This window comes from Dicentrarchus labrax, unplaced genomic scaffold (assembly GCF_905237075.1).
Source record: "Dicentrarchus labrax unplaced genomic scaffold, dlabrax2021, whole genome shotgun sequence".
Taxonomy (NCBI): Eukaryota; Metazoa; Chordata; class Actinopteri; family Moronidae; genus Dicentrarchus; species Dicentrarchus labrax.
In genome coordinates, this window is record NW_026136710.1 from 20,897,450 (window position 1) to 20,911,785 (window position 14,336).

General features: G+C 38.4%; 1 protein-coding gene across 4 annotated transcripts in view; it reads right to left on the reverse strand.

Moving 5' to 3' along the window:
- Positions 1-9,901, reverse strand: part of LOC127370170 (cingulin-like protein 1) — a 59,478-nt gene extending 49,577 nt beyond the window's left edge. For all 4 annotated transcript variants that reach the window (XM_051411963.1, XM_051411966.1, XM_051411964.1 and 1 more), the window contains exon 1: positions 9,791-9,901. The gene's annotated coding sequence lies outside the window, so the exon portion shown is untranslated. The remainder of the gene's footprint in view (positions 1-9,790) is intronic.
- Positions 9,902-14,336: the final 4,435 nt, after the last annotated feature.

Sequence of the window (14,336 nt, forward strand, 5' to 3'; positions counted from 1 at the left end):
GACACTGCTATCTGTCACAAATCTTTGCATGTAAAATACTAGATTTAATTAAAAGTGGATACAGTGTTTTTGAGAATTGATACAGCATGACACAAAAGATAATATTGTGATACCAGTGTATGGATATTTTCTTACACCCCTTGTGGTAATACATTACAACCACCCCATTACTACTACCACCCCAGAACCTCTAATGTGTGTCAAAGTGTTAATCTGAGATGTTTTTAATCACTCTCCACTTTTGTTGCCCAGACACCACATGCCAATCAAACCTAGTGGGCGGGGCTGCACTGTTCTCTCACTGGATGCTCTATTGTTGCAGTTTGGACTTCTGCAGATGGTTCTACTCTTTGTTTGTTCAGCTATGGTGACTATCACTGGTCATCCTCACTACACACTCCTAGTTGATTCCAAACAAAGTGTAAATGCTGCCCTGAAGAGCCCTGCACAGACCCACAGGCGAGTGGCCCCTGACCCATGTGAAAGAAGCTGTAGAGGGGATACACTGATCAACAAAAGCTGACAATCGTGAGTGAAATGTGCTGAAACCTGTGGTCACACTATGAGACACGTCCACATTCTGCTTATTTACAGCTTTGGTGACTAACTAAATGAATTAAGTAAGACTTTGCATTTTTCCAAACATGGGAGCAGCACAAATGGATGATGCAAGCTGACGACCTGTCTCTACTTGAACTCGTTTCCTTCTCACATCATCAAGCTACGATTCATTACAAAATCTGATACGCCTTAATATTTTTTATATTGGACTCACACAGCTTGTCATGCAGTGAACTTAGTAGAAGTACAGTCCAAGCCTATATGTAAAACCTCATTATAGGCTGAATATGTTTGTGAGCTGTGTACAGCTCAACCAAGGACTACTAATTCTAGGCAGTCAGAAGACATGACAAGTCCTTTTAGGATTAACGGAGAAAGGTGAGTTTCTGACAGACAGGACTGTCTATCGGACATACCAAGATCCTCTCTGCCCGCCTGCATTACAAACTGATATTTGAAATACATAACACCACACTGATATGGCCACAACAAACATCACACAGTTTAACAAGGAGTCATTTACAGGCACAGTCCATCACAAACAGACACACACACACAAATGGAAATGTTTATAAGTATGCAGTGTTACCATTCCAAACAATTTTGCGTGTGTGTGTTACCCTACCAGTCAAGGCTCACACCCTCATTGCTAACATACCTACCATCTCCATCCACCTTCCTACTTTCCCATGATTCACTGTTGACATGCAGTTTGTGACATTATGACACACTGAGTCAGAATCGTAAGCATCTCTTATGTGATCAGTACTAAAATCAAAATGTGCTAGCTGCAACAGATCATGTTTTTAGGATGGTTTTTATCATGTTTATCCTCTTTCTGAGAAGAGAAACCCATCCATATATCATGTGACTGACTTAACCCTTTTGATGAGTCATACTAAGCTGCTAACACTTTAGTCTCCTGTGATGAGTGATAGAATTCTTAATGCTTACACCTTGCCAGTTAGGATGTTGAGTGATACCAGACACAACGCAATGTTTACAGTGATAACATCCTCTCTGTAAAATGACAGTCACTGTACTGACACTCAGCCTTTCTCAGATAGAAGAATAAATACCAACAATGTCCCAGCATTGACTCCAGTGCTTCATGCTAACAATTTAGCACTCAATATTTTGTATAATCTTTTATTACAGTGACGTGTCACAGTTTGTCCAAAATTGTCCCGGTTTCAAGCTGGGTGTCCCAAGTCCCAACAAATATCTGCCTTCCAAATTGTCCCGTTTTTCACCACGATTAAAATAATGTTTTCAGCACTTACACAGACGTCTGTCACGTTCTCTACCACTAATTATTACCTAACCCAATATAAAAACACAAATACACCACGCACAACACTTATTTGTCTCTGTGTGTCAGTCAATCCGTCGTTGTCAAGGCTGTTGCTAGCCTCTGAGTCCCTAGACAGACAGAACCTGTCAGTATGGTAACGGTTAGCTGTCATGCCAAAGAGAAAGTTGGTCTTTTCTGAAGAGCTCCATGGGGCTTACTCCTTCGTACAGTAGGCAACCAAAATGGTGCGTTCATGGCTCCATGGTACTGAAAGGTGTGCTCGGTAGGTGTAAGTGTTGAAATCATTTCCTCATGAAAATGCCTGTGGTGTGAACATAAGCACATATGTGTGTGTAGGAACGTGTGGAACACTTAAGGGTCCCGGTTTGGGAGTTTGAATTTATGCTCACCTTATTCTAAACGCCAGGCATTAACACTTTGACGCGAGTTTAGTGACAGGAAGCGCTTTGCTAAAAATGTTGTCTTTGCTGCGTTGATAGCAAGCTCCAACTTCCAATCTAAAACACTATGTTTTAGTAAGCTCTCTAACCCTTTAGCATTCACTGTGCTGATTTATAGCAAGCTCCATGCTAATAATCTAGCATACATTGTGTTGCTTTAGATTTACTGTAAATGAGTCAGCATGTTATGTAAATCTAAGGCTACTTCCTCACAAGCGTGTTATTTTGATATCTTTAATTACATATCGACACAGACTGACAACAAAATTAGGACTTTTAGCAAAGCTCGTTATTTAAACTGGTGCATACACCATCAGTGGTACATTAGTGTTTACATTATCATTAGCAGTAAATATATTCATTGAATGATTTTTTCACAGCAAGCTGATAATCAGCAAAAGGTTGATCTCAAACAGACTTTGACAATTGTCCCTGTGTGGAATAAAAGTAGGTTGATGTCAGGGTTGTAGCACAGAGTGCAATGATTAATGAACCGCACAGTGACGTTTTTAGAGGTTTATGGGAACTTTCTCCTGGTATACATGAATTCCATTGCATTAATGATTGATGGGTGCCAGATGCCACCTCGGGGTGTTCCCCATACCAGACGACTTGACATTTGTATTATAATAGAAATGAATGTAGTACACAATGGACAACTTGTTCAGTAAAACTTTGGAGCGGCAGACACTAGATACTTATACTTCTTTATAGAGCCAAGCTTGTGTTCCTAACTCAAGTCTTCCAACTGAGACCTAGAAAAAAACAAAAAGTGTCTAAACAGCAATGTCCCCAACAACTGAAACCCTACTGGGTTTGACCAGTAACAGACAGGAAGTGGATATTTTTACGGTATATTTTATGTAATTGGAAACACTACTGCCATGATAAGTATTTTACCAATTAAATATTTACACTTACCTTATCATTATTAAGTATTTTATTGCATTTTTGTTATTAGAAATGAATCCCCATTGAATGCGTGCTTCAAACCATTTACATTTGTTTTCTCAGGCTGAGTTTCATTATGAGCTCCACAAACCGCAGATATAATAATTTTCACGGTACAACTATCTACTATTATGTCTCGGTCGGGACGTGTTTGATCCCTCCTGCAAACATGAAAGGAACAAAGTGAAGAGAATGAAGACAAACAGACACAGACATATTTTTCTCCTTTTGAACCATACTGATAGAGAGACAGCACCCTGAACAAAAGCTCATCACACAGCAATGGAAGCGCACTGCAACATGACGATACACACAAAGTTCAATGATCTACACACAATTTTGATCCCTTAAAGTAACAACTGCTCCTTTGGTTATATCATCAGATCAGACAGAAGAAGTACTCATATTGAACATATCTGAAAAATGTTCACGTCAAGATTTTCTTTTTCCTAAAAATAATCAAGGAATTACACAAATTAGGTGCACAGATTCAGACAAGCTTATGGTATATTAAAACTATTTCGATAATAGATTCTTTTTGAGTCACATTTTAGGAAAAAAAATTCCAAATTCTGATTTCAGCTTCTCAAATGTGAACATGTTCTGGTTTCTTTAGTCCAATAAACTGAATATATATGGGTTGTGGAAAAAACAAGACATTTGGGAAACAGTGATCAACCTTTTCCGCCATTTTCTGTCATTTTATGGACCAAACAACTAATCGATTAATTGCCAAAATGATGTGTCTGAATATATGTCTGTCTGAATATGCATACGATAGACATACTATGCATAGACTAGGTTTGCATATGTGCAGTACATCACTGTGGGGGCAAGTTGCAACCTTTCACCACAGTTTTGACATCAAGTGTGCATAGTGTGTGTGTGTGTGTGTTCAAGCCAAGCCTGAGATCATCACTCTACTTCTATGACATAGCTAAAAGCTAAGGTAATGGAGGTTTCGGTGAATGGGAGTACACACACAAAGACAGGTATTTGGAGGAAGGGAAGCAAGTTTGAAAAACACTGATATCATCACTTGGTACTGAACTTTGTTGATATAGTCTAATAATTTCCCTAGAGCCTTGCCCTTGACCCAGCCCCATTTGGGACTGTCTCATCCACTTTGAGGTGGGGAAGTTGTGCAATTCCCAAACCAACCAGTCAATCCTCATCCTTGAAGCCTTTTCTCTTGTAAAACCCAATCACACTGATAACAAAGTATAAATCTTATCCTTGTGTGACTTAAAGTGAATTAATCCTTTTCCCCGCATTCTGGTGCGCCGGACAGCAGAAAACAATCCCAGCAACTATGGTCGGAGAGAACCATTTTGGTTTCACAAGAGAAAAGACTTGCCACAGAAAATGCATGTAACCATAGAAACAATAGTGATACTTAAAGGCCTGAAGTCAGTTATTATATACTAATAAAAACATAGCTGTTTTAAGTCTAAACTGACCTAAGTGTAGTAGTAGTATTGACATTAAAACGGGTTGCAGGTGTAACGTTAACTGTTACATAATACTACCAATTGCCAATATCGGTAAACTGAGACTATTTTAAATTACGTTTAAGATATGCTAAATATGTAGACTAAATGACCAAACGCTGTTGGTTTAATGAGCTTAGCTTATTTAGATATCTTCAATTCACTCTTAATATACAGATTCCTACATGAATGTCTATATGTCCTGTATTATAAAAGCCAATGCAAATGTATATACCAATGTATATATAAATGAAAGTCATGCCCACTTTATCTGTTTCATGTACTACTGGCAGGATATAGAGAAAGTTTCAGCAAATATAACAAAACATTATTTTTATAATAAGTTACCTACTGCAGCTTTAAGTTTTACTGTTGCAACCAGGTTTAGTAAATCACTAGTTTGAAAGTAGCTAGTGTTGTTAAGGAAGGATTAACAAGATCAGTTAGCAAGCTCATTAGCTCGACAGCTTTTAGTCCCTTCAATAACTCTATTATCGAGAGAAATGGTGTAAACTTTTAATTCTAAAATGCTACAGGGAGTAAACAGCACAGTACAGATACAATTGAAAGAAACTCGGGAGCTATTATGACTGACTGAGTAGCGTTAGCATGTTCCTGGCTGGTTGGTGAGTTAGCAGTTAGCTTGCCAGCCTGTTAGCCTCTACAACCGCATGTTTTCTCAAAGTATGGTACCTAAAATAGTATTTACTTAGTAACAGCAATGAAACTCGAGTATTGTATCAGCAGTTGTATCAAGTGTGTGTGAGACAGAGGGGAGGCGAGAGAGAGAGAGAGAGAGAGAGAGGGAGAGAGAGAAGGGGTGGGTGTGTGCTGGGTTAAACTATGAGAGAGCACTGTTGTGTTTTCTCGTTGGTCTGGTTGGTTAACTGGGCTGGAGTCAAGGGAAAGAATGTAGCCCCATTAAAACACATTAGAGAGAGAGGCAGAGAGAGAATGGGTGTGTGTCAGTGTGAGGCAGAGAGAGCTGGATGAAGATAAACAGATATAAATGGTTGATCCACTGTCATAATATTACAATGTTTTGTTCACAAAGTCGTCTCCTCCTGCAGATAAACACTATCTGAGTTTGAAAGAGTGACAGAGCGACTGGCCATAGGAAATGAAAGTGGTGTGACGAAATGAAAATAGGTGAGAGTAATCGGGAGGAAAGTTAAAGAGAGGTATGAGGAAATGGAGGAAAAAAATATGAATGGGAGGAGAGACAAAGTGAGGAAGAAATACAGGGAAAGATCACATTTGCTGTACAGTAACAAGCACATAACTAATGCCCTCCTGTGCAAGCTCACAATATGACAACAGGTAGTGTCAGGTGTAATTCATTCAAACAAATCAATCAATGGCAAAGAGACAGAGTTTGCAGTTGTGGCAGGACATAGACTTAAAAGAAAACATTTAGCATCAATAATATTTTTAAAAAATGGAATAAAAATTACCAAAAAATAAAATAATAAAAAATACAAAAAACTGAAAAGATAAGAATCAATAAATAAGTAAATAAATGAATGTTTATAAAAATATATATATATAAATTAGTCTAAAATTCTATAAAGTATATAAATTCAAAATACAAAAAAAGAAAAGAAAAAAATGAAGTAAAATGAAGTCGGCCTCCTGGTTACAGAATTACAAAGAGTAAGAGAAAGAAAAAGACAGGGAGTGGAAAGTGAAAAAGAGGAAAGTAAAAAAGAGAAAGAGGCACAAGAGAAGAGAGGAAAAAATGACAGAAGAGACAATGAAAACACACAGAAGGGGAGAAAGTGAGAAAGAAAGAGGGAGATAAACACAATTAGAGCAGAAAAAGATGGACAGTAAGATAAAGAGGAGGAATTCTGAAAGAGAAGAGCTACAGGCAGAGAGTCGGAGATGCTGCTGTCGGGGTTTCAGCATTCCTCAGCCTTGGAAAACACTTAAACATGCATGACTGACTCGTCTGTTTGCTTTAGAAGTCAGTGAGACAAAAGCATCACAACAGTGCTTTACATGCAGAGTGCAGGACGACAGTCTGGTAACTGTACACACACCTCCACCAGTCCATTCAACTGTTTCCATTTACACTATTTGAAGCAGGCACATCAGTTGCAACACCGTTTCCGCTGCTCACACTACAACACGAGGCATTAGCATTTCCTAATTTATCCATTTTGGAGAGAATTAAAATAAAGCTTTGGTTCCAGGCTGTAAACACCAGTTTACAAGACCACACATTTTCTATCTATCTATCTTGAGGTCAGCCTGTGTCACCACTGTTCTGGAGACTAGCTCTCAAGCTAGCAAAATTAGCTACCTACTATAAGCAACAAGCTAGCTTGCCAATTATAAACAAAGCCCATTTAAAGCTGCATTATTAGATTTTTTGGACAGAAGTTGAACAACCCCACAACAAGCTGGTATATTAAATTCTAATGTTGTTTTGGCTAATCTTTTAGCAAACACTTGCCTATTTACAGGCTAAGACAAGAAGACAGAGCAACATTATCACATTGGAGGAATGTTTGATGAACGTTACGTCCAATATTTACTCTCCCTTTAGCTCTGGTTTGGCCTCCACAAACTCCTGGCAAAAATATCTGGTTCTTTATTTGATCATTTTCCCCTTTCTTTTTTTCTAAATGTGCCATAAAACTAAAACTATAAGCTAAAAAAGCCAAAACAACCCTCAGGGGCCTGGAATCTTCTGGATTTTCAGAAGAAACAATCCAAATAGTGGCGTTATTTGCCAGCAAACTCTCCCCGTTCCAAAAGCGAAAAACACAAAATAACCTATCTAGAGAACATGGCGGACTTCGTAGAAGAGGACCCAGTCCCCGTGGAAAACCGCTCATTCTAAGGTAACGCAAACACAACTGGTATTATTTTCAGGTGATTATACGCTAATGAAAACATACCTATGAATATTATATTCCATTCCTGCCAGTCCTTTAAGTCCAGGATTTCTCAATTACCACTAGCATATGAACATAGCATAAGTCTTCACCATTACTGTACAATTACCCAACTGGCCATTTCATCCAAACACATGTAGACTGTTATTGTTATAACGGTTGTCATTAATTAACTAATGACTGACACTGTGGCTCCACGTGGATCTTGTGTAAGTGACATTAGCGCCCTCCGCCCAGCTGTAATAAAGATAACGTCCCCTTCCAGCAGCTCTCTTATCGGCGCACAGTGCAGGGTACAGTCGGACTCGCCCTTTGGCTGAGCACAGAGTGGCACTTTGACACAACACCAAACAATATGTTTCATCATTGTGACATTTCGGTTTTTGTTTCAGTCAGATGTAGTTTAAAGATTAAATAATGGTAGGAGGAGACAACTGCATCTGCTGAAACAGCTGGGTCACTATAACAAGACAATAAAACAATTGTAGGGCGCTTTATGGCGAGTAATTGTGTTATTTATGGTATTTATCTCTCCTGTAGGATGGCCATAATGTTCCAGTGATGTTACTAAGTTGACAACACGTTCTCAATGATCAAAAGTATGTGGACGCCCTAACATTCCAGCCATAACTGATTGTTGAACATGTCATTCCAAAACCCTGCACATGAGTAGCCTGCTACAGGCTAACGGACTGCACTCGGGCCGGGAAGCTTTCAGTTCATGCCAAAGCTGTTGGATGCTGGTTGAGGTCAGAGCTCTGTGCCAAATGTATTGATCATGCTGTAACAACCACAAAACCAAACTGACATGGAAGCAATATCGGACGTAAAATAGGTCTTAAATTGCATTCATAATAGTCTTAAAAAGGTCTTTGAAAGTCTTAACTCTAACCTGTGGAAACGTGAAGAAGCCCTGTTTTAAATCTTCAGTATGATATCATATTATCCTACACTGAAGGTATTCTTGGAACTAAGAGTATGTCTGAGTTACTCAATAGATTCATAATGACTTCACCAACGTTACTAGTAATACTATGGGAATTACACAATCATCATATAGTGAGTTTCATGCTGTTAGAACTTAGATCATTTATGCTTCCTAAGTTCCCAAATTTCCAAAAGTTTCCTAAATTACACAAAATGATGTTTATTTAATAAACGTCACTTTGTTTTAAAGGATCATAAGCTACTTTGTCTAACTTTACTGAAATGTGAACTGGCTTTGTAATGTTCCTGTGGAAGGCCTGGCCTGTGTGTTAACTGTTATCATACTCTGGCATATTTTAATCTCCTGTTTTTACATTAAATGGCACTTTTTGCTGGGGGTCGGGACCCCCACTAGGGGTCGCCAAAACCTCGACTCAGGAGACCTTCTTGATTTTAAAACATACTTGAACATTTTAGAACTATACACAGTAGGCCTATATCTCAGCATTAAGTTGTAAATGTAAAGTAAATTGTCTATTAGAACAATGGTCAAGCGTCAGGAAGAAGAAAAACTGAATTTGTCAAAAAAGAAGGCTATTTTTATATATATTAAGTCTGTATGATTGTTAAAAATGATAAAAAATACTTAATACAGACAGAGAATTGTATAAAAAGTTCCATAAACAGGAAATAATCTGCTCAAAATGCATGCAAATCACTCGTTTTACTGTTCACTATTACACTGTACAGTTTTGAATAATGACATATCTATAAAATATGTCACTGATGTGAACTGGTTAAATACAAAATGACTTTAAAGTCATATTTGATGCTATTGCTCAAATAGGGAAATAACGACAGGCTGTGTTTACATATTGCTGCTGAATGTACACTATTATAATGTTTTTGCATCATTCTAAAAATAACAGGCAATGGGCTTACATTGGGTCGACACACTGCCCTTGCTGTAGTTTCTATTCATCCCACTGAAACAGTTTCTGTGATTTAACCCTGCATGAGTCCCTCTAAGAACCCCTCAGCAGACTAAAGTTAACTTTTGATCACCGCCTGCTCAACTCCAGCTCTAAGAACGGAATGAACTGAAAGCAGAACTACGGGGCCCCGGGAGCCAGTGCCAGCAAGCGCAGTGGAAAGCTCCAGGTTGAAATCCAAAGAGTGCGCAGTAAATGATCAGCCTCTTACCTGTTAACGCTCCCTCTGCGGCGCTGCTCTGCTGGGACTGACAGCATCAACTTTCTGCCTGACAGAAGTTTGCCTTGTGGGTGGGGCCAGGGCTACACCTGCCGCACGCACACCGGAGACGTGCGTAAAAATGGGCGCGCGCACGACGCCGCTGACGCACGCAAAATAGTTGTTGCTTTACCTGTACCGCCTGTCAGAGGCGGGAAGAGAGGAGGGGATGGGTTGTTTTATTTTTCATTTTTTTAGGCGGAAGTCCACAAAAGTTTTAAGAAGCATGTGAACCTCTCTCTCTTTCTCTCTCCCCCTCTCTCTCTCTCTCGCGCTCTCTCTCTCACCATTTTTGGAGATCTAGTGTAGCCTACCAGTCTCTCACCAAAATGCAACTATTGTAACTATTTCAGGAATGTTCTCCTCCCTTGTGGCGTTTTGGTTCTCTCTGATGTCACTGATAATCTTTATTGAATAACTGGAGCTGAAAGAAGCTGAATCATTCTCTGTCTTCATTTGTCAATCAATCGATTGCAGACTTATTAACAAATCAGATCCAGACTGAAATATCGACCTATTCTATTGGTCAGATTGCATTTTAGGCTACATTCACACTGCAAGCCTTGACTCAATTCTGATTTATTACTCAGATCTGATTATTTTTGTTTTGTTCCAAAAATGTGGCCCATATCAGAGTCCAGTGTGAACAAGTCACAGTCCTGAAATGACCCACAGGACAAATGCAGATCAAGACTGACATAAAAGAAATAATCAGACCTGAATCCAAATTTGGCCCAAATCAGAATTTAAAAGATCAGATTCCATGTGATATGTGCAGTTAATACTGCCATAAAAAGGGGATCTGAGTCACATCTGAGCAAAAAAATCCAACTTTGGTCACATTGGCCTGCAGTCTGAACGTGGCCTTAAAGACCAGACAAAAATGATGGAAATAATTTGAATAATAATTTGTGTTCAACTTCCACTGACTGGTTAAAGATTCTGTGAACAACATCCACTCATTCTCTCACTCACATATGCAATATCTGTAAATATGGAAATACTGACGTCTGCTCTCACCGTACTGTATGTGCACTGGAGATTTCCATGCTACTACGCTTTTGTTCATCTCTATAAACAGATATCTGCATGCTGAATCTGTAGACAGGACACAAGAAGGAAGCGTTCTGGTTTCATTTGTAAAAATCAAAAAAATTCAATCAGTCAAAGTCTAGCCACTGAAAGTTCGTAATGGACCTTAAAACTAGAAAGAATGTAAGCAAGTTGTGCTTATTATAAGCAATGGAAACTTAAAATGAATGTTTTGGTCACCTTATTGAGCTGAATTTAAGAATTTGTTCCTTAATCTAAGATTCAAAATTGAAAATACCCAGCATGATAGAAAATAAGGGACTTCTTACTTATAAAATAAGGAAATTAATCTTGTTCCTCTGCTGGGATATTATACAAACCACTGTTGCAACTTGTTACTTGTTAAATCTAACGCAATATTAGCTGTAATATCTTACTAAGACAGCGTTAACATGCGTGAGAAGATTATTTTTCTTTTTAGACAAATGATCAGTTCGTGTGGAGAGCAAAAGAGGTGAAATGCAATATTGGAACCCATCGGCTATCGTCTGACAATAATTTAGCATTCATACGCAGATACCTGTTGTAGAAATCACCATCATTACTTCTCAATTTGCTAATTGGACTGTAAATAATGACGGGCGCACAGAAGAGAAAATCTTGGGCTGGATATCCAGATATCTGCTGGCTACACTGAGAGCCCCGAAACATTGGCCATTGCCCCCATATTTGCCTGTGATAGCTTTTGGATTCTGAGACTGCGTCTTTGTTGCATATTGGACCATGATCGGCTTTCAGACTAGTCAAAATCATACATGTGGGCTCACACCTCAAACAAAGATTTATTACAGAACAGTTACAAGCAACAAATAAATCACATTTTTGAGTGGAGTGGGCTTTTAACAAAGGATAATGTTTGTAACCAAGGACCAATAGTGACATTTTTTTTGCCAGGCCAAGGACAGGCTGGATGTGATATCTGAACTTAGATCACAGTGAGGTTTTCCAGCAGTCTGAACACACTGTGATACAGTCTCCTGTGGAGAGGACTGTTGGTTAAACAGCCGCTGGTTGCTATAGGTGTCAGAGTGAATGCAGAACTGCCTTGTGTTGGGCAACGCTGACAACCACACCTCACATTCCTCTGTGCTGGAGCTGAGAACACACCCATTCAGCTGGCTATACTATGGACACACACACACACACACGCGCAGATGTACTATAATGGAGTAATATCACGTTCACCTTTTGTTCTGTAAAAAGCACTTTGTTGTGACAAACCTGTCTGTGAAGAGACTCATAAATACATTTGAATATAAGCAAGTTATACTGTCTGACAGCCTCAGTATCAGTAACAGGCCGGTCGGACTCACCTGAGCAGGGTTGTAGGAAATCTTTGTCTCAGCGTGGACTGATAAAAGTGCAGCACGTGGCACTTTATCATGTACAAACCAATGCACACGCCTAACTGAGAGCTTGATGGGTTCAGATAAGCAGTATAGCCATATATTTAGTGAAACTCAGTGTTTGGGAGGTTTAGGGGTGTTAAAAAATTTTTTTTTCCCAAACTGACCACGTTTAAAATCCAGTCTCACTCACATAAACAAACACTTCACTCTGAAATGTGGCTGTATAGTTTGTTTCTTCACAGTCTACACGTGGTAATAGTTTCAAGACTTTGTTCAATTAGTTGCCAGTTCATTTTATTTTGATTGACTAATCGATTTATCAACTAATCGTTACAGCTGGATTTGGCTTTATCAAAGTCAGTTGGCGTTTAAAGCTCACATGAATATAATATTCATATGACTTACATGAGTTCCTTTTTTATTGTATGTTTCTACAGGAACTTAATAGTAGAATATATGTATTTAAACTGCCTATGATTGAACTCCAAGCTCTCCTAATGTACTGTTTTACTATTGTCAATTGTCTGATTTAACTGTTTCCCTATTTTTTAAATTATTATTCATTTTTGTTATATTTGTTGAAATTGTCTTTACATCCAGACAGCAGGATGTGAACTAAAGGGGAGATGGGGATGATGTACTCATCAAGACATAAGCTCCCCTGAAATCATGATTTATAATATCTAAAAATTATTTTTTTGCAACGCATTTCCATTGCTGTATCTTTATGATGGATCATACATAAAAAATAATAATATAAGCTATTTTATATATATATGTATATATATATACACACACCATTAGGACTACGTTCTCATGTTCAAATGTCCTTGCGCGAAACAGTTTGTGGCATAATAAAATGGAGCAAGCCCTTCACTCTGCTACTGTCAGTGGTTCTGGTCTGTTTCCCACTGCAGACCTTCACACTGGAAACTGTTTTGATTACCTGATTGATTTCCTACATTCAGCAGATCTTAAACTATACTCTGCATCACTTTTCCATATCTCTATAAATCAGTCTCACAGTATTTGTTTGTTACATGATTATAAGCAAATGTTAAGATTAAAAACTTGACCTGACTCGATGCGTCAGTCATTACAAAGTCACGCTGTGCAGTCAGACTTTGCATAAATCCACAGGACTTTATTCTGGATTCTAATTGAGATCCCAAACGTTCCTAACTTGTCATGATATACAATAAACATGATACTGTCAGACAGTGTGGAATAAGACCCTTTTTCCAACCTTAAAGCTCCTGAGGGGGAAATAAAAGGGAAAGCTAATTGCTAAAGAGTTCATTTTATCATCTCACACATCTGTTTTCTCTTCCACAGTTGTGAATCAGCCAGCAGAAAGTTGCACATGTTGTGTTGTGTCACCTGGTTGTTCAAGGTATGACTGTAGTTGAAAGAAATGTTCTGCTGATGGGAGCGTCCCAGTGACACAACCTTTACTTACTCACTGATAACTCACACTGCTTACATAAGACATATGAGATGATGTACTCGCTAGCTTATGCAGCTAAATTATAAGACAACATTATTCTCAAAACTATTTCTTGATTTTTTTAGACTTGCTTTGCTATAATTAGCTTTTTCTCTTGTTTATTTTTCTGTATATTATTATTATTATTAGTATAACTTTCCATTTTCTTGTATATGTTTTTTGTGTGACAATAAATACATTTCAAACAGAATGCAACTGTCATTCAGTTCTCTTAAAATGTCAAAAATGTTTTAGCTGATCTGGAAACATGCACACACCTAATAGGTCTGTTTGGGAACCAATATGACTGCTACAGGTAGGTAAGGCCTATTCTCTTTTAAACAACATTGTGTGAGCCTATTCTTATTTATTTTGGCAAACTGGCACCATCAAGTGTGCCGAATCAGCTTTTAGCAGTAATGCACCAATGCACCCGTCGATGCACAAATAACTACTGGATTACTGGATTACTTTGCTACTGATAGAAACATAAAAACTATGAGTGCAAAGATATACTCATAGGACATAGGACAGCCAACATTAACGTGGCTTGCAAGGTCGGTACATAAAC